Source organism: Petaurus breviceps, unplaced genomic scaffold (assembly GCF_028583685.1).
Source record: "Petaurus breviceps papuanus isolate PSGF00001 unplaced genomic scaffold, PetGlider_PUasm1.0 37, whole genome shotgun sequence".
Classification (NCBI taxonomy): domain Eukaryota; kingdom Metazoa; phylum Chordata; class Mammalia; order Diprotodontia; family Petauridae; genus Petaurus; species Petaurus breviceps.
In genome coordinates this window covers 29585718-29605991 of record NW_027186296.1, presented here as the reverse complement: position 1 = coordinate 29605991, position 20274 = coordinate 29585718, and the positions used below count along the sequence as shown (strand labels likewise).

Genomic DNA, 20274 nt, shown 5'->3' with positions numbered 1-20274 from the left:
AGGAAGGAAGGAAGGAAGGAAGGAAGGAAGGAAGGAAGGAAGGAAGGAACAAGATAGGGAAATCTCATAAGAGATTCAATAAGATTACTATTTATATTTCTACATGGCAAGATATTTGTAACTCTTAAGAATTTTAACACTATAAGGGCAATTAGGAGTATACATAGATAGAGGGTATGGGTGTGAGATGACTATGATGGGATGATATCCAAAAAAACAAAATTGAGAGATGGGTGAAAAAGAAGTTTGCACTGGGAGAAGAGGAAAGGGGGAGATAGAATGGGATAAATTATTTCATATAAAAGAGGCATGAAGGAGATATTACAGTGGAGGGGAAGATGGAAGGGTGGGTAGCAGGCAATGCTTGAACCTTATTCTCATCAGAATTGGCTCAAAGAGGGAATAACAAACACATTCATGTGGATATAGAAATCTATCTCACCCCACAGGGAAGTAAAAAATAGTGAGAATTAGAGAAGGGGGGGAGAGACTGATAGAACAAAGGGCATATTGGGGGAGGAAGTGATCAGAAGTAAAACATTCATGAGGAGGGATAGGATGAACTCACCCATAAAACAGAAGTGGATAGCAGAATGGATTAAAAACCAGAATCCTACAATATGCTATTTATAAGAAACACTTTTGAGGCACAGAGACACACAAAGAGTAAAAGTAAAGGCTGGAACAGGATCTATTATGCTTCAGCTGAAGTTAAAAAAAAAGATCAAAGGTAGCAGACAAAGCAAAAACAAAAATAGATCTAATTTTAAAAGATAATAATGGAAACTATAACTTGCTAAAAGGTATCATAGACAATGAAGCAATATCAATGCTAAACATATATGCACCAAATGGTATAGCATCTAGATTTTTAAATGAGAAGTTAAATAAGTTACAGAGGGAAATGGACAATAAGACTATACTAGTGGGGGGCCTGAACTTTCCCCTCTCAGAAATACATACATCTAACCACAAAATAAATGAGAAAGAAGTTAAGGAGGTAAAAAGAATTCTAAAAAGTTAGATATGATAGCTTTCTGGAGAAAACTGAATGGGATAGAAAAGAATATACCTTTTCTCAGAAGTACATGAGTACCTACACAAAAATTGACCATGTATTAAGGCATAAAAATTTCATAACCAAATACAGAAAAGCAGAGATATCAAATGTGTCCTTTTCAATTCATAATGCAATAAAAAATAAATTCAATAAAGGGCTACAGAAAGATATATTTTAAAAATTATAAACCAAATTACATAATCCTAAAGAATAAGTAGGTTGATGGGGTGGCTAGGTAGTGCAGTGAGTAAAGTGCCAGGCCCAGAGTCAGGAGGACCCAAGTTCGGTTCTGGCCTCAGATACTTAACATACACACACAAAAAAACTAGCCATGTAACCTTGGGCAAATTAATTAACCCCAATTGCTCTCCAAAAGGAAAAAATAAAAAGAAGTAGGTTGGGGAAAAAAGAATAAGTAGGTCAAAGAACAAATAATAGAAACAATCAATAATTTCATTAACAAGAATGACAACAATGAGACCACATGCCAAAATTTATGGGATATGGCTAAAACAGTACTTAGGGGAAATTTTATATCTCTAATCATTTATATCAATAAAATAGAGAACAAGCAAGTCAATGAATTGGACATACAACTAAAAAAAACTAGAAAAAAAATTTAAAATCCCCAAATAAACACCAAATTGGAAATATTGAATATCAAAGGAGAGATTGATAAAATTGAAAGTAAGAAAGCTATTAACCTAATAAATAAAACTAGAAGCTGGTTTTATAAAAAAAAGTCAATAAAATAGATAAACCATTGGTTAATTTGGTTTAAAAAAGGAAACATGAAAATCAAATCATCAATGTCAAAAATGAAAGCGGTGAATTCATCACCAGTGAAGAGGAAATTAAAACAATTATTAAGAGCTCTTTTGCCCAATAAGATACCAATAAAACTGAAAATTGAAATGAAATGGTTGAATGTTCACAAAACAAAATTGAATAAGCCATTAATGAACTCCTAAGAAAAAACTCCCTGGGTCAGATGAATTGACAAGCAAATTCTACTAAACATTTAAAGAACAGCCAATCTCAATACTACATAAACTATTTGGAAAAAATAGAAGAAGAAATCCTACCAAATTCCTTTTATGACACAAATATGGTAACTGATACCTAAATCAGGAAGAGTGAAAACAGAAAAGGAAAACTATAGACCAATTTCCCTAATGAATATTGATGCAAAAATTTTAAATAAAATACTAGCAAGGAGATTACAGCAATATATCACAAGAATAATGGACTATGACCAAGTGGGATATATATAATTTGGGAAAAAATAAAATGTCATTTTTTTTTCCAATGGACAGAGGGGACTTCTCAGTAGAGCAAGGAAATAAAAGAAACAAATCTTTGCTGGAAAGCCACTAAGAATAATGCTTTAAATCAGAGCAAGTGCAAAAATCTCTGAGGGAAAGAGTTGATAAACTAGCAATCTTTTGAATCACAATGGGCTTAGATGCAAGTCTTTTCTGTGTTCCTTATCAATGAAACTCTTCCCTGTTTTACACCTTGTGAGTAAGTACTTAAAATGGGAGCTGGTGACTAGCTTTGTAAGAATGCCAGATATTGACATTCCCAGTCTCCACCTGGGTGGGGACAATGAGCCAGAGAAGTAAGAAGTCTCCAAAATATACATATAATCTTTTGCCAAGAGGGAGCCTCTGAAAAAAGAATTGCATGTAAAATTGTCAATATGTTGCTTTGAGGCTGATGATCATAATAATGAAATCTGTTGTATTTGGAACACAACAGAAAGCACTAGTTAAACATTTGAAGCAAAATGATACCCAAAAAAGTAATTTGCTAGTGATACAAATATGCAGAAGTAGAGATTCAGTTCTAAAGGTTGGGGGAGTGACTGAATTAGAAAGAACAATGGCCAATGTGAAGTTTGAGATGCTGTAGAATAGGGAGTTTGTAACATTATCTGCAGCAGCTTAAGGCATGTGAAGAGCAGGGAGGTCAACAGAGGTAAATGTTTGTAACATAACTGGATAGCTAGCTAGAAAGAATGATTAATCACTGGGTCCTAGTGACATCACAGCAGCTCCAGTTGGGAAGCAATAACAACCATTGAATCAGTAAAATTTTATTAAACACCTACTATGTGGCTAGGCACTGTGCTGAGCCCTCAAAAAAAAGGCAATCCTTACCTTCAAAGAGTTTACAATCTAATGGGAGAAGACAATACACAAAAGGAAACCAAAAGGGGTGGGGGAGGGGCCAAAGAAGGTAACCAACTGAGCAGCATAGTGGAAAAGTCAGAGAAGTCCCAAAGCAGTGCATACAGGTGAGAAATGGGGTGATGTCTGAACTGAGATTCCTCTTTAAATGGAGGTTTGGGACTTCATGACTCCACCCTCTGAGCAGAGGAACTAGTAGCAATGAAGTAGAGTTCAAAGACTGATGGGATCTTGCAGGTTGATAAGGTTTTACCAAGGGAACTTTCTGGGCCAAGGCAGACAGAAGTCAAAGAATTTTCTAAGTACTGCAACCAAGTGAGAAACAAGGAGCATCAGCTCATTAGATTTGGTCTTGTACCACTTTCCTGAATCGATATTTTCTAATTCTATTTCTTATGCAAGGAAAAGAAAGATGGTGGAGGGAGGGGGCACAAGTGAACATAAGGTTTAGCATATGAGCTTGAGAATAGGAAGGAGTAAGTTGGTCCCTAGGAAAAGTTGCATGCTGTTCTATATCTTCAATGTCCAAAGTCCCCAAGTTATTTACTGGTATTTCAGTACTACTATATGAACAATAACTTTGCTATGTATTTGTGTTCACTGTGTCCTTTTTGGGAGACATATAAAAATTAATTTAAGAATATTGCCAAGGCCTTCCCACAAAGATGGCACCAAAGGCAAAGAAGGAAGCTGTTGCCCCCTCCCCCCGCCTCCCCCCCAGGACAGAAGCCAAGTTCAAGGCTTTGAAGGCCAAGAAGGAGGTGCTGAAGGGTATCCATAGACCAAAAAGGAGATGATCCAAACATTCCCTCGCCTTCTGGCAACCCAAGACACTAAGACTTCTAAGGCAGCCCAAATTCCCTCTGAAAAGTGCCCCTCAGAGAAACTAGCTTGATCACTATGTCATCATTAAGTTTCCTTTGACCACTGAGTCTACTATGAAGACGACTGAGGACAACAACATTCTAGTCTTCATTGTGGACATTAAGGCCAACAAGCATCAGATCAAGCAGGCTGTAAAGAAGCTGTATGACATTGATGTGGCCAGGTCTGATGGAGAGAAGAAGGCATATGTCTGACTAGCTCCAGACTACGATGTTTTAGATGTTGCAACAAAATTAGAATCATCTAACTTACTGTGTCCAGCTGTGACCCATTCCACCTACAATAAAAAGTTTTCCAGAAAAAAAAAGAATATTACCAAGATCCCTAAATGCTTATGTTGAAGAAAGCTAGGGTTTTTTTGTTAAAACATAAATGCCAAATCCTAAGGACAACCACAGATATCATATGAATACCCCCAGTACTTTAAATAGCCATGATTTTGTTATTGTAGGTATATATGCCTTGTCAATGAAGATGACAACTTCCCCATACCTTAGTAAGGAATTTCATTAGTTTCTATAGGTGATAAATTACAACATCTAATGCCCTTGCATTTGTTAATGAGCTTCTTTTAACTTATTTAGAACATTTCTCAAATGACAAACAGTATCCCACTATACTCGAAGTTCCCCTCTTCCTCTTCCCCACATCGACTATTGAAATAGTCCAATTGAGCTCATATTCTATTGACATGAGAACTCAAGGTAACCTCCACACTGTGGTATCAGAGGAAGACTTTAATAAAGGTAATACAGATTATACACACATGTATATACATATATACACACATACATATACATTTAGATGAAATTTTGAAAATGTTTAGATCATATAGTTTGCCACCTATTGCTGCCTTTCTTCCTAAGAAATAATTTCTATATTTTTATCCAAAATATACTCAAGATGAGTGATTTGCAAACTGAAAGTCTTACAGGCATTTACCATGAAACTCTATTTTAGATGTTTTCAGACATATTAACATTAAGAAAAATAATTTTATTCAATAAAGCATAAAACCATGGTCTACATTTTAGAGAATTTGTTCTAAATATGTTTCAATAACTTTTGAACAAACATCAATGAATGTTTTTACCATCAGCTTAAACCAATTAAAAAGCAATTAAGGCAGTGCATTTCTCATTAAAACATATCCATAGATTTTTCCAGATTCATAGAGTTCCAATTTAGAAAATGATTTTTTTGGAACTGTGTTAAGATTTTTGAGTAAGAGGGGAAAAAAGAAAATTCTTTTTAAGTTTTGTTAAGGGTTATAGAAAACAAAGGACCAATTTAATCTTGTTCAGAGGCCAACCTAAGTCAAATAATTACCTATTGAACATATATAAATGGTGATATTTTTTTTAGAAAGCCCAACAATTCTGACATATGGGTAACTTTAAAATAAGACAAATTAATTTATTCATTAGTTCTCTTTTTGTTCATCCAATAAGCATTAATCAATTCTATCACTTATTAATGTAGAAATCACTGTGTTTAAAGCAAATAATTGGAGAAAGTCTCTCATATAAAAGGGCAAGTTGTGTATAAAAGATGTCAGACAATTAGTGGGCTGTCCAGGTAACAGATTTGATCCCATGGAACCAATAGTGGCTAATCAGAAAGCTGAGTAATCTGTAGAATGGTACAGTGACCTATTTGGATAAGGATAGAAATAGACAGCACAGTAATCTACTGAACAACTACTTATTCAAATATATGATGATCTATAATGCCTATCCTGATCTGAAGTCTACTGTCTTCCCCCTTTTGAGCTCATTTTTACTTTTGTTTTTTTTGCTTTTTGGAGGGAGGAAGGCAGGGCAATTAGGGTTAAGTGACTTGCCCAAGGTCACATGGCTAGTAAGTGTTAAGTGTCTGAGGCTGGATTTGAACTCAGGTCCTCCTGACTTCAGGGCCAGTGCTCTATTCACTGTGCCACCTAACCACCACTTTACTTTTTTCTTTTTTTTTTTTAAGTATCCTCTTCCCCCAAGGGAAAGGTCACAATCAATCCCTTACCCAGAGGGAAAAGGGATGTCTGTGGTTTATTTGGAATTATAAACATCTCATCTACAGAAACAGGCAACTTAAAGGTGATGATTGAAGAGAATTTGCTTTTCTTCTGCTCTATCCTGTAGGTCAGGCCAAGGGAGGACCCACATCAGGTGGAGTTGCTGGCTGTAGCTGCTGCTCATTGGGTTTCCTCACAGGCTCACAAGTTTCTTATTGAGAGCAATCTGTTACTGGGTTAGGTTGGCAAGGTAAGTCACCATCAACAGGTCATTGATGTTGCTGTTCAACATGGTCTCCAAGTCCTCAGGGGCAATCTTGGGAACTTGGCTAACCAGGCCCATCAGGAAGCAGTCCACGGTGTTGTCAGCTGACACCTTTCCGGACAGCACAGCCTCAGCATATTGCAACACTGTGCTTAGAGCATCCTGGATCCAGGCTGATGCACCACCAACTTGCTGCAGATCACTTGAAAGGCCAATCACAAGGTTGGGGCTGAAACATGTCTTCATGATCAGGTCAATTCCAATTTGCTGAGTATCGTGGTAGGCATATTTCACTGTCAGTGAAGTGAACATCACCCCCATTGTTTTTCCAGGAACACCCATGGAAGCACTGACATAGACTTTGATGCTCATGGGCCCATTCTGGAGGCTGGTGTCCACAGTGAGGTGAATGGGGCTATGGGCCTCCCGGCTGTAGTACTCATGAATCAGCACTGAATGTTCTGTGATGGCATGGCCTGTGGCATACCAGCCCAGAATAAGCTCACTTGGAGAGACCTTCTTGAGTAATTCGTACATATTCTTAGCAAATTCCATGTCCACAGCAACCTCATCCTTAGACTCATTATGTGGCACTGAAAAGCACTTGGTGACTTCTACTGAGTGTTTGTCATTGTTCCCAGCAGAGTGCCGATGACGCGGTCCGCGCCCTCGTTGCAACACTCTGTAGCTGTCCACGATGGAAGTGAGGATGACCGGGTGCAGCTGGACCACGCGGCCTCCGGAGAACGGCCCGGGGATCCCAGGCCCGAGGGGGCCGGCGCCCGAGCCGGGGTCGGGACAGCCTGCGGAGGCACCGAAACCGGGGCCTGGCCCTGGGCCTGAGCCGGGGCCGGGGAGGAATCCGGTGTAGACGTCGGGGTTGGGGTCGGGGCGGGAGTCGAAGTCGGAGAGGAGCCCGAGGCTGCTGTAGCAGCCACCATGTTGCCGAATCAAGAAAGCCACTTTACTTTTTTCAATGATGGGTATATCTATAGGGGCTTAAACCATAACCCACTCCACCTATTTTATTCCATCTTATTTCCTACTATTTAATTATCAAGCAACTGAGTATTTATTAAAGACCCAATGTATACTGTTAAGTAATGGGAAACCCTTGTAATAAATAAGTATAACCAAGAAAAATTAATTAGTACATTGACTGTTTCTGATAATATATGTCTCTAATAATATATCCTCTTCGCCAAGAGGAGAGAAGCAGGCTGCATCATCAATCTTCTAAAGTCATGATTCCATTGACCAGAGTTTTTATATCCTTCAAAGTGATTTACCTTCACATTGCTGTAGTCATTATATACATTGTTCTCCTGGTTCTTTTCACTTCGCTCTTCTTCAGTTCACACAAATGTAACCTGGGATTGAAAAGGGGACGTGCAAAGTTGCCCTTCCTGATTTTCACTACATAAACGGATTCAGCACTTGGGCTCTTTTTTTTTTTCCTTTTTGGAGGGCAATTGGGGTTAAGTGACTTGCCCAAAGTCATACAGCTAGTAAATGTGTCAAGTGTCTGAGGTCAAATTTGAACTCAGGTCCTCCTGACTCCAGGGCTGGGGTGCTTTATTCACTGTGCCACCTAGCTGCCCCCAAGCACTTGAGAACTTTCAGGTGCTTCCTAGATGTTTCCTGGTGACCAAAGTGTGACTCAGTACTCTTGCAATTTGAGATGACAAAGAATCTCCCTATTGCCCCCTGAGATAGGACTCAGGGGACCTTTAAAAAGGGAGTGAATCCATCCCTACCTCTTTCTTCTCCTCTTCTTTCAGACTTCAGATTATATCAACTGGAGATGCTTTCCATGAGCGGTAGAAGAAGCACAGGTAACCCTATCTTCCACCTTCATTGCTCTGCCTGTAAAAATCAAATCCTGGATTCTGATCTCCTATATCTGTTCTTTTCTTCCTTTCCTAGCTCTGATTCTGACACTCCACACTTTACCTCCATACCTCAGCTGCTGTCCCATCCTGAAACTTTCAGTAGTGGCTGGACCTTCGCACTTGGGAATATCTCTCCACCAAGCCAGCCCCAGGTCCTCCCAGGGGCTCTACTCCCTTCCCAGCTCTACTTTAGAGTATCCAGACTTCACCTCCATACTTCAGCTATCATCTCACTCAGGAACTTTCCTCATAATCTTGGACCTTCTGACCCTGTAATCTCCCTCCACCATGAGGGCCCTCCTCTCATTGGTGAGTTCCTCCTAAGACCTCCATTTGGTTGTGGGTCCCAGATCAGACTTCTTTGATTCCCCTCCATGTTCTGTTTCCAAAACTATGGATTTAGAAGCCATGCTTTTACAGGGGTTCCTTCCTCTACCTCACTCCCTCCTTGTCAGCTCCTTTTTGTGCATAGTCTTCTCCCATTAGAATATAAGGTCACTGAGGGCAAAAATTGTCTTTTTCCTTTTATTTGTATCCCCAATACTTGAGATAGTCCCTGACACACAGTAAGTGCTTAATAAATGCTTTCCTAATATTAGGTGATTGAGCATTAATCTCAAGGTAGATTTGTCCAGATTTTAAGACAATCTTGTGATTTCAAGAGATCTGGAGGGCCTGGGTTCATCAAGTTGAGCTGACTGCGTTCCAGGCATGAATCCCCTCCATATACCCTACAGTGTTATTGGAGAAGATGGCTAGTAGCAAGAAGATTCACACAATCCCAGCCCATTTGCTTGAAAACATCTTCCATGAAGGGAGACAGTGCAAAACTGAGGTGAAATGTGGAATGCTTACTCAATAGGACCACAAATTGTTCAAGATTCAGCCTACTGAGGAATTGCAATAGCTGTTACAAGGTATATATCATTCTTTGTATTTACATCCCTAGAATCTAGTACAGTACTTATTATTAGTAAATACTAATAAGTATTTATATATTTATTGATTAGTTGATTAACTGTTGATTAAGTCTTAGAAATTCTGTGTGCTGTGAGCTTTTTTGTATCACTTAGCACTTCTTTTGTCTGTAGGAGAAAAAAACTAACCCATCCCATAAATGGTTCATATTGTACTTTGCATACCTTTCTACTGTCTCTTTTGTGGAGATCCTAGACATGAGTCAACACCCAAACCTTAAGCAATTTTCCCCTAGGACACTGGGATGGAAGATGCCATGAGCCAAAGAATGTGAGAAGAGAGAGCCTATCTCCCATCATTAGAGGCCAGGCTTTCCTGCAACTGAATCCATATGACCACATGTGTGGGTGTAGTGGAAAGGCATACGGTGGAGAAGGGATAGGGGTTGAGTGCCCTAAACCCTAGGCCCAGTATCAGTTATTATTGCTAGATAAATCTCACATTTTCCCCCAATTACCATGTTTTCAATTGCCTATAGTACCACTGGTTTTCCCACCTTTCTGTCTTCCCCAGAAATGTCCCTTCTCCCCTCTTCAGTATTTTTACAAAATCTCATCTACCATTCAGGATTCATGTACAACCCCACCATGAAGCAGTAGAAAGGAACAGCAGATTGGGAAGAAGGAAATATGACTCTAATTAGCTACATGGCCTGTGGCAAGTTATTTCTTCCCTTTGCAACTCAGATGAATTCTATTCTATTACAAGTTAGGTAATGAGAGAATACAAACACAGATAAGATAGACAGAGTGTTAGTATGTCATTCCCTTTGCCTGGAATCCTGGAAAATATTCCTTCTCTTCTCAGACTAAGTATTAGCTATTTTTTAAAACCTACCTCACACTAGATTTAGAGTTAAATTACCTGAATTCCACTATCTATGCTACCACTAAATTACTAAAAATTCAGTGAAATCCATTAGGACTTTACTCTGGAATTTCCCTCACCCTTGGGACCAATAAGGGGGCTTCCTAAAAGAATTCATATAAAGCAATCATAAAATTAATATACTAATCAAAGAAACCGAATAAATAAAAATCCTACAGGACCCCAGTTTAAATCATGTTTTCTTTTAGAACATTTGAAATAGTGTCTTTCTCCCAGAATCTAGGATTGATAAAGTTTGCCTGGTAATTTAGTACACCTTTAACTCGTAAGGGTCATAGAAAGGAAAGAGTCCTTAATGTGTGTTGGGGTTTTTTTTATGCATTTTGTCATTCTCATCTATGTAACATTTAGAATGATCTTAAAGACTCAGACTTACACACCTCATAGATGAATCCCTTGGAAGTAAAATCTTCCCTCAACCAGGCTCAACAGTGGTTGTGAATATGAAATGTCTTACGCTTCTTTCTGTACTTTAACTGGGAGGAAAGAATATTGGGCACAGAACACTGAAGGCTCTAGTAAATCGGGTTTTGGTGTCAAGTACATTTCATCCTTGTCTCCCCTCTTTCAATTCCTCACAGTGTCCCCAGGCCCATTCCAAATCCTAGCTCCACAATGGATGATTCCCCACTCATTCAGCCAGTTTCCCTTCTGTGATCTCACCCATCTTTCCAACAGTGTTCATTACCTCGAATCAAGCTGGTAAGTAATTAATCAAGCTGCTTAAGTAATTTAGATATCTTGATCTTTAGATATTTCCAGCTTGTTCTATATTTCTAGGACAGAATGGGAGTCTTTGAATTGAAAGGGACCTCAGAGGCCATCTAGTTCAACAAATGGCTGAGCAAGAATCTGCTCTATAATGTTCCCAGCAAGAAATCTTTCAGCCTTTGTGTGAGTAAACCTTCAGTAAGGGTTTGCTCTGGGCCTCCCATTCCACTTCTGGACATACCTTATTGTTAGGAAGCTTTTCCACATATCCTATTGAAATCTAACTCTCTACCATTTTCATTCACTACTCCTAGCTCTGTCCCTTGGTAACATGTAGAACAAATTTAATCCTTCTTGCACCTAAGGCCTTTTCAAATATTAGAAAATAGCTTTTATAGTCTCAAGTCTTCTACTTAGAGGCCCTTTACTATCTGGATTCCTCTCTTCTGGACACAACTTATCAATGTGCTTCCTAAAAAGTAGTACCCAAAACTAAACACAGTACTCCAACTTATGTAATAACTAAGGCAGAGGACCAATAGATTATCATTTTCTTTATTCTGGATACTATTCCTTTTTTTTTAAGTAGACCAATATCACAATAATACTTTTTGAGCTACCATATCACACTTCACTCATATTAAATAAAATGTCCCCTTAGTCATGCCTCCCTACATCTTGACTGAATGAATTTTAAAACTTTATTAACCATTTACTATGTACAAAGTAAAGTACTAAGCTCTGGGAATACAAAGAGAAAATAAAGAAAATCTCAGCTTTCAAGAAGATCACTTCTTAATGGGGTAGACAATATATATAGGAGGATTTAGCTTCAGGGTAGATGGAAAGGTCTTTTGGTCCTTAGAGTTCAGCAACAGGTTCCATGATAAGGGAAATGGTAAGGCTTAGTAGTCCTTAGATCACAGGAAAATTGATTTTTTTAAACCCAAGTATAAGATTGCATATTTATTCCTATTGAATTTCATCTTATTGTTACTCATAATTACTTATAATTACTCAACCAGTTCCAAATACACTTATTTTCATCTGGAAACTGGAACTAACAGAGGGTAAGCAGGGCTCTGCTCCAAGTAGAAAGGCAGGGATGAGGGGGTCACCATTTGCTCCTCCCTCCTCAGTGCTAACTGCTCTCCTGGCCCCATTCCCCCATATGCATCAGGGGTGCCACCCCTAGGTTCTTTGGCCTTCATACCTTCATTAAGAACTGTTTTCTTTATCCCTGTCAGGCTGCCTGGCACAGTGGGTCATGAGAGTAGGGTTAAGAGTAGGAAGGGGGATCATAGGAGGCTCAACCATGAGATTATGGGATTGGACACTGCCCCTGGTCCTGCTCATAACAAATTCTTACTCATTTATAAAATGAAGGTAGTAATACTTGCAATGCCTACCTCAGAAGTGGTTGGGAAGAAAGTGCTTTGAAAACTGAAAAAGACTATTTAAGGGAGAGTTTAATGTGTCATAAATTCAGCTTGTATCCAGAATTCCACTGCAGTTCTAGGGTGTTTATTTATACAACATGTGAATTGCTATAAAAGTTTTCCAGCTTTATAAATGACAATAAATGTCTTTGTGGTTTATACAGAGAATTTAGAAATCACCTAGACTTATCCATTCATTTGTGAGATAAGGAAACAGATACCTAGAATGGTGATTTAACAAACCTAGTACTACACAGTTAGTTAGGGCAAGACACAGACCTAGTAATACTCCAATTTGCCAGTCCTGGATTTGTTATTCTTAGTGCTCTTATCTCCAAATTAATGAACTGCTTTCCCTTTAGTTGTCCAGTCCCCCATCCCCTCCCTACCCTCATTGAATTGTAAACAGGAGCAGGGCCTTGTATGAGGTTAACATTCAATAAATATTTGTGGGATGAAGGAAAATGAATGAATGATCAGATAGTATGCAAGCAGATGTTTTTAAAGAGCCTGAAATAGAGAAACTCATCTTACCATTACCAAGAGAGAATCTGAAGTTGACAGAGAAATAACTAATCTTAACTTAATTAATCTTAATTATAGAATGCATAAAGGAATGGGGCACTTTTCACTACATGTCTTGTGCAAACCATCAGAAAATAGTTTCCTTAAAGGGGTAATGAATATTGAAGTTTCTTTCACATTTAAAGTTAATTAAAATATCCTTTGATTTAATTCTCAGTTTCCTCCTTTTTCTTCCTTTCAACACACTTAAAATTATATTCACTGCCAAGGGGCTAGGACATGGGAATGAAATAATCCATCTATGTCAATGACTAATAGAAAGTATGGGGGCTTATTATAAGGAATATTCAGCTTCAGGACTTACAAAATTTGTGACAATGTTGATGGAGATAGCCCCTCTACAATCTACTAGATCTGCTCTTTGAGAATCATCATGGCCAAAATACTCATGACCTTGCAGTCAGCCTGGTAATGAGTCCTTCTGAACATAACTAGGTTCATTCTCAAAAAAAATAGACATCCAGATGTTTTGCATGACATCACATATATAATTGATAGCATACTGCTTGCCCTCTCAATGGGTAGAGGAGGAACAGGAGGGAGGGAGAGAATTAAAGACTCAAAAAAATTCTAAATGAATGTTAAAAAAAAAAATAGACATGTAGACCTTCCCTAGACCACTATAGTAAAGTCTTACTCTGATTCCTCATTGAAATGTGGGAATAACCTTGAATTCCCAAAGATTTGCCAGCAGAGGGTAAGCTCTAGCAGGTCCTATCAAACTGAAAACACTTTGAGTATAGGCCTAGAGATTAAAAGGAATATCATATTTAAAATTCTGCAACCCAGGGTGGCTAGGTGGTGCAGTGAATAGAGCACCAGTCCTGGAGTCAGGAGGACCTGAGTTCAAATCCAGCCTCAGACACTTAACTCAAAAACTAGCCTTGTGACCTTGGGCAAGTCACTTAACCCCAATTGCCCTGCCTTCCCCCCTTCAAAAAGAAAAAAAAAAAGGACATGGTTTAAAAAAAATCTGCAATCCCTGAGATGCATAGGACTGCTAGAATTCACTAAGTTTATCCTTATGACTAGAATAGGGATTCTATTTAAACAAACCCATTAAGAATCTTATCTTTAATGACCAGCATACCAAGAGATGCCTATAGCATGAATTCTTCACATTTTTTTGCGTGCTGGACCTCTGTGGCAGTCTGGTGAAGCCTATAGACTCATCAAAAATAATGTCTTTAAATGCATAAAATAGAACAGATAGTGTTACAAATGAAACCAATTATATTGAAATACATTTATCAAAATATTTTTAAAACAAGTTTACAGATTACAGGTTTTATAAACTCCTGCTGTAGGGTCTCCATTTCTAACCTTCTCTTAGCTACACGATCAACTACAATTCAAGGTAACATGTGATGCCATTGTGAGTGGTGGAAAGGAAGGGAACAATTCTGTACCTTTGCTACCAAAAGAAAATGTAAAGCTGAGAGGAGAAAAGAAGGGTAGATCAGAATACAGGAGGTTGTTAATAAAAATTCAGCTTTAAAGCACTATATACATGATAGCTACTATTATTCTAGTTGTTACTTGCTCCCACCTAAGCCCGTGACCTCTTTGATTCACTCAACAAGCATCTATTTTAAACATCTTCTCTGTATCAGGTCTTGTGCTGGTGCTGGTGCTACAAAATCAAAAATAAAACAGTCCCTGCCCTCAGGAAACTTATTTTCTATGGGGGAGAAACAAGACCTACATAGGATTAACTGTCCTGGCCTCCTTACTTCCACATCCTCAATTCTCATAATTTCTGTCTCTAGTCTACCTCAGCCACAAATAGGAATGGCATATCTTAGACCTTCCTCTATTTTCACACCCTGATCACATGAACTTGCTTCATGTACAAGAATTCCTAGTTGTGGCCATCTAACTCACTTCTCTACATCTTACCCACAAGAAAAGAACAATATTTTTCAAATGTTTTGCTGAAATCTAGGTAAACTATATTTTCAGTATTCCCTTTATCTGGTTATACTATCAACAAAAGGAAATCATTTGTTCTTGATGAAGTCATGTGGTAACTTTGTGATAACTCTCATCTTTCCTAAATATCCACTAACCAATATTTTCTAGACTTTTGCTAGGAATCAAAGTCATGCTCACCAGTCTATATTTTGAAGAGTATCCTCTTTCTTTCTTTTTTTTTTTTTCAAGAATTGGACACTAGGGGCGACTAGGTGATGCAGTGAGTAAGGCACCGGCCCCAGAGTCAGGAGGACCTGAGTTTGGATCCGGCCTCAGACACTTAACACAAAAAAAACTAGCTGTGTAACCCTGGGCAAGTTACTTAACCCCAATTTCCCTCCAAAAGGCAAAAAAAAAAAAAGAATGGGACACTATTTGCTCTTTTCCAGGCCCATAGCATTTCTGTTCTCAGTAATTTTCCAAAGATTATTGACAGTAGTTCAACAAAACCATATTTGCTAGTTTTTCAGTTTTGCCTAGGATCTAGTTCATCTGGGTCTAATGACTTAAATTCATCAAGATTAGCTAGTTATCTCTAGGGTGGGAGAGATAGAAAAAAAGGGGGGAAAGAAATTTACATGATAACTTTGTTGTCTATTTGGAGGGAATAGCAAGTTGTACTTGGTAGATTTGTGGATTCATGTGCAATCATTTTTTTTTATTGTACTGTGTTATGGAAATGCTTGTTTTATTCCATGAATTGAAAATAAAATAATTTGGGGTGGCTAAGTGGTACAGTGACTAGCACTGGCCCTGGAGTCAGGAGGACCTGAGTTCAAATCTGGCCTCAGACACTTAACACAAAAACTAGCCTTGTGACCTTGGGCAAGTGTAATAGTAATGGAATTTAAAGATCCCCAGTATTGGCTTGGTTGAGTGCTAAAACCCAGAGCTTGTGAATCCCACTTGTGGGATAGACTTGTTGACATGAAAAGAGAGGGCTGAACTGGGAGGAGCTGGTGATGTGAATTTAGAGAGGCACCAGCAGAGAGAGAGGCAGAAGAATTTTTTGGAAGCAGCATTGTGGAGGCAGAGAGACAGAGAGGATTGCTGAGGGCCAGTTCGAACTGCCCAGGACTTTTGAGAGCTGCCAAGGACTAAGGAGACATGGCTGTTATGATGGCACTTTGTCTGTCTGTTTTGATGTTGTTTTGCCAGATTCATCCACTGGTGAAGGACAGTCCTGTTGTTGCAGAGGTCCTGGAACCTTGCTGCTGGTTCAGGGGTCCTGAGACTGTTCTGCAGACAGAGAGTGAATTGCGCCCACTGGTGAAGGCCAATGCTGTTGTTGCAGAGGTTCTGGAACCTTGCTGTTGGTTCAGAAGCCCTGAAGAAGGATTTTCTTGTTGTATGTTTACAGAAATCCTGGAAAAGGGTTTTGCTAATATTTTCAGGGGTCCTAGGACTGTTCTGCAGACAGAGAATGAATTAATGAGGACACTGGCAATGTATCTTGTGGCCTTGCTAAGTTTTGTCTCACCAGGAACAAAGATTGCTGAGAACTTGCTTCTCCTCAGGTCAAGAAGAAAAGACCTCTCTTTGGGTATTAAATGCTGTGGGCTTAAGCTTGTTGTAACTCTGGGGTAGATGGCCTATTCAGTTGTGATCCAAGGGTGGGAAACTTTTGACTTTTTTATGCTCTGGGACTGACCAAATGAATGTACTTTGCTTATGTTTAGAAACTAATCTCCATTTGAGAAGAGGGGCTTTGTGACTGACTAAATGAATGTACTGCCTAGGGGTGGAGTAGTACTTACAAGAGGGACTTTGTGATTGACTAAATGACTGTAATGTACAGGGGTGGAGTAGTACTTGGAAATGATTGAATTATACTTGGTGAATGCTGTATTTTGAATTATGCTACATTTTGATTTTCTCTATTCTTATTTTGTCACTGAATAAAATGGAGAGCAGCTAAGCTGGTATTTTGAACCTTGGGAAGTTGCCTTTGCTTGGCATTACAGCAAGTCACTTAACTCCAATTGCTCTTCCTTACCTCTCCAAAAAGGGAAAAGAAAATATTTTTTTTAAAAAGGAGCTAAGATCTCTCTTCCTGTGGACTTAATTATCTTGAGTTTTAACTATTCTCTTGTCCATTCTTGTTCTGCCTTTCCAGTTTAAAAAAAAAATCACTCTCTTTGACAAAGAAAACCAAAGCAAAATAATATTTGAGAAGCTCTCCCCTCTCTAGATCTTCCATCAAGATCATTACAATCACCCTGAGCAACAGTTCTCTCTTCTTTGACCTTCTTTTGCACAGCATGACTAACAAAACCTTTTTGTTTTCTGTAGCATTCCTAGGCAACTTGTGTTCTTTTTGATCATTAGTGCCAGGCTTATGTATTCATTCACTACTATACATTCTTTTGAAAATCTAAATCGGATGATAAATCTTTTGTGTGTCCAAATCATTGTCTTTAAATAACTCTTACTTTTCTTCTTCATCAGAATTTTTCTCATTGCATTTTAAAATTTTCATTTTTGAGAACTTTCCATAGAATTTTAGACTCTGAGATCCTACCTGCCCTTTCACTGAATCCTTTTAAAATCTGCTTTCCCAAAATATAGGTTATGTGTCAGATTATGTGTCCCTTTCTAGCTCTTATAACAAATCCTAAGGTGGAGTGGTTGCTTCCTTGGAAGGATCCCATTGTTCTACTTTAAGAAGTTCTTCCTTTTTAGTGAGAGTTAGATTGAGAAGAGCGGATCTCCACATCATTTCCTCTGCCTTTTGAAGGATAAAATTATCATTAAAGAAAGCCAAAAATGTATCCACTGCTCCTCTTTTGGCTTAGACAGAGAGATATCCAGCAGACATCCAGATAATTAAAGTCTCTTCCCACTATTGTGTCTCCATGCCAAGCTTTGATTCATTTCCCAAATTCTTTATCTATTTCCCAGTTCTGTCCAGGTAGCTTTTGGTATACTTCTGCAAAAATGCCATTTCTGAACACATAACCTGAACACTCTCTACCATGCTTCCCTCCTTTGGTTCCTGGATTTCCTCACATGATTACATTTTCCACACCTCCATTTACATATTCTATTACAGTACATATTCTTTTTTTTTTCTTTTTGGAGAGCAATTGGGGTTAAGTAACTATAGTACATATTCTGATCAAGGGTCATATCCGACTAAGTCTCAAGGATAGATATCAGGTAAAGTTTGCCTTCTTTCATCAGGGTCTCTAGTTCATCTTACTGATTTCAATCCACTCCAATCCAACAAATATGTACTATTACCTAAGACTTCATTCATTTGTATATAGATCACAAGTTTCATTTACTGCAATTTTATTATTTTGTTTACTGTGAATTACCTAGGCATCTCTATGGTCATTCTTTTGCCTGCTTTGTAGTTACTCAATGGTTTCTAACTTGGTAAATACATGTAAGCAGTTTTCTCCCTTGCCTTTTTCTTTTTCTAATTTAAAGCCCCTTAAATGAGACTTCTCAAATTACAGCCAAATATCAGCAATACCATATAAATAACATTTAGCTCATGTTTAGCCAGTGGTGATATAATGGCTTTCAGGTCCATGTGACCCCCTTTTCTTGCTATTTTATAGAGTTTATATTGGACAAAAATATTATTAATCAAATCATAGCAACTCAGAGCCCCAGTTAAGAAACTTACTTACATTAGGTTCATAAACTTATAGTTTTAAACCTGGAAGAGACTTAAGAGACTTACCACCTCATTTTACAGATGAGAAAATGGAGGCACAGAGAGATCAAGTGATTTATCCAGGATAACACAACTAGTAAGTCTTTGTGACAAGATTTGATCCCAGATTGACTCCAACTGCATCACTCTCTATCCATTATATCATCCTATACTTTAAAAATATTAATTTCCTCATTTTATAGAGTCATTCATTCAATTCATTCTATAAAGATTTATTAAGAGCTTATTATGTGCCGGGCATTGTTCTAAGTGATGAGGATATAAGATTCTTAAGGATCTTATAATCTAATAGGGAAGAAAACATGCAAACAAATATATACAAAGCCAGCTATATACAGGATAAATAGGAAATCATTAAAAAGGGAAAGCACTACAAATAAGAGGGATTATGGAAGGCTTCCTGTAAAGGGTTTAGTTAGGACTTTAAGAAAACCAGGAAAGTCAGCAGTTGGAGTAGAGGAGGGAATGAATTCCAGGCATGTGGGACAGTCAGAGAAAATGCCTGGAGCCCAGAAATGGAGTGTCTTGTTCAGAGAACAGGCAGGAAGCCAGCATCATTGGATCAAAGATTATGTGGCAAGGAATAAGGTATGAGAAGATAGAAAGGTAGGACACATGTAGGTTATGAAAGGAGTCATTGAACACAAATAGGGGATTTTGTATTTGATCCCTGAAGCCATAATGAGTCACTGGAGTATATTCAATAAGGGATGACTTGGTTGGACCTGCGCTTTGGGAAAATCACTTTGGCAGCTGAATGAAGGATAGGTTAGAGTGGGGAGAGACCTGAGGCAGGCAGACCCAACAGCAAGCTATTACAATGGTCCAGGTGTGAGGTGACAGGGGCCTGCACCAGAGTGATGGCAAAGTTAGAGGAGAGAACAGGAAGTATTCAAGAGTCGTTACAGAGGTGAAATCAACAGCTCTTATTTTTCTAAATTTGACTCAGTTCTCTATGTTTGAGAAATGAGGCCTTTATCAGAGAAACTTGCTTCAAAAAACATTTTTTCCCAGTTACTGTTGCTAACTGTATTTCCTTCCAACCTATTCCCCCAACCCCTGTTCATTCTATTCTCTCTCTCCTTTTACTCTGTCCCTCCTCACAAATGTTTTGCTTCTGACTACCCCCGCTCCCAGTCTGCCTTCCCTTCTATCACCCTCCCCACTTTTTCTTATCCCCTTCCCTTCCTACTTTGCTGTAGGGTAAGAGATTTCTATACCCAATTGAGTGTGTATGATATTCTCTCTGAGCCAATTCTGATGAGAGTAAGGTTCACTCACTCTCCCTCACCTTCCGCTTCTTCCCATCCACTATAAAAGTTTTTTCTTGCCTCTTTTATGTAAGATAATTTAGTCCATTCTAAATCTCCTTTTCTCTTTCTCCCAGTACATTCCTCTTTTTCATCCATGAATTTTATTTCTTAGATGTCATCCCTTCATATTCAATTCACATTTGTGTCCTCTGTCTATAATATAATCCTTCTAATGACCCTAATAATAAGAAAGGTCTTATGAGTTACAAATATCATCTTCCCATGTAGGAATATAAACAGTTTAATCTTATTAAGTTATTAAGTCCTTTTTGATATCCCTTTCCTATTTAGCCTTTTATACTTCTCTTGAATCTTGTATTTGAAAGTCAGATTTCCTATTCAGCTCTGGTATTTTCACCAAGAATGCTTGAAAGTCCTCTATCTCATTGAATT

At 38.4% G+C, this 20274-nt stretch overlaps 1 pseudogene; it reads right to left on the bottom strand.

The window, feature by feature from the left end:
- Window positions 1-6087: 6087 nt before the first annotated feature.
- On the bottom strand, window positions 6088-7354 carry LOC138168515 (eukaryotic translation initiation factor 3 subunit F-like; annotated as a pseudogene).
- Between the last annotated feature and the right edge of the window lie 12920 nt (window positions 7355-20274).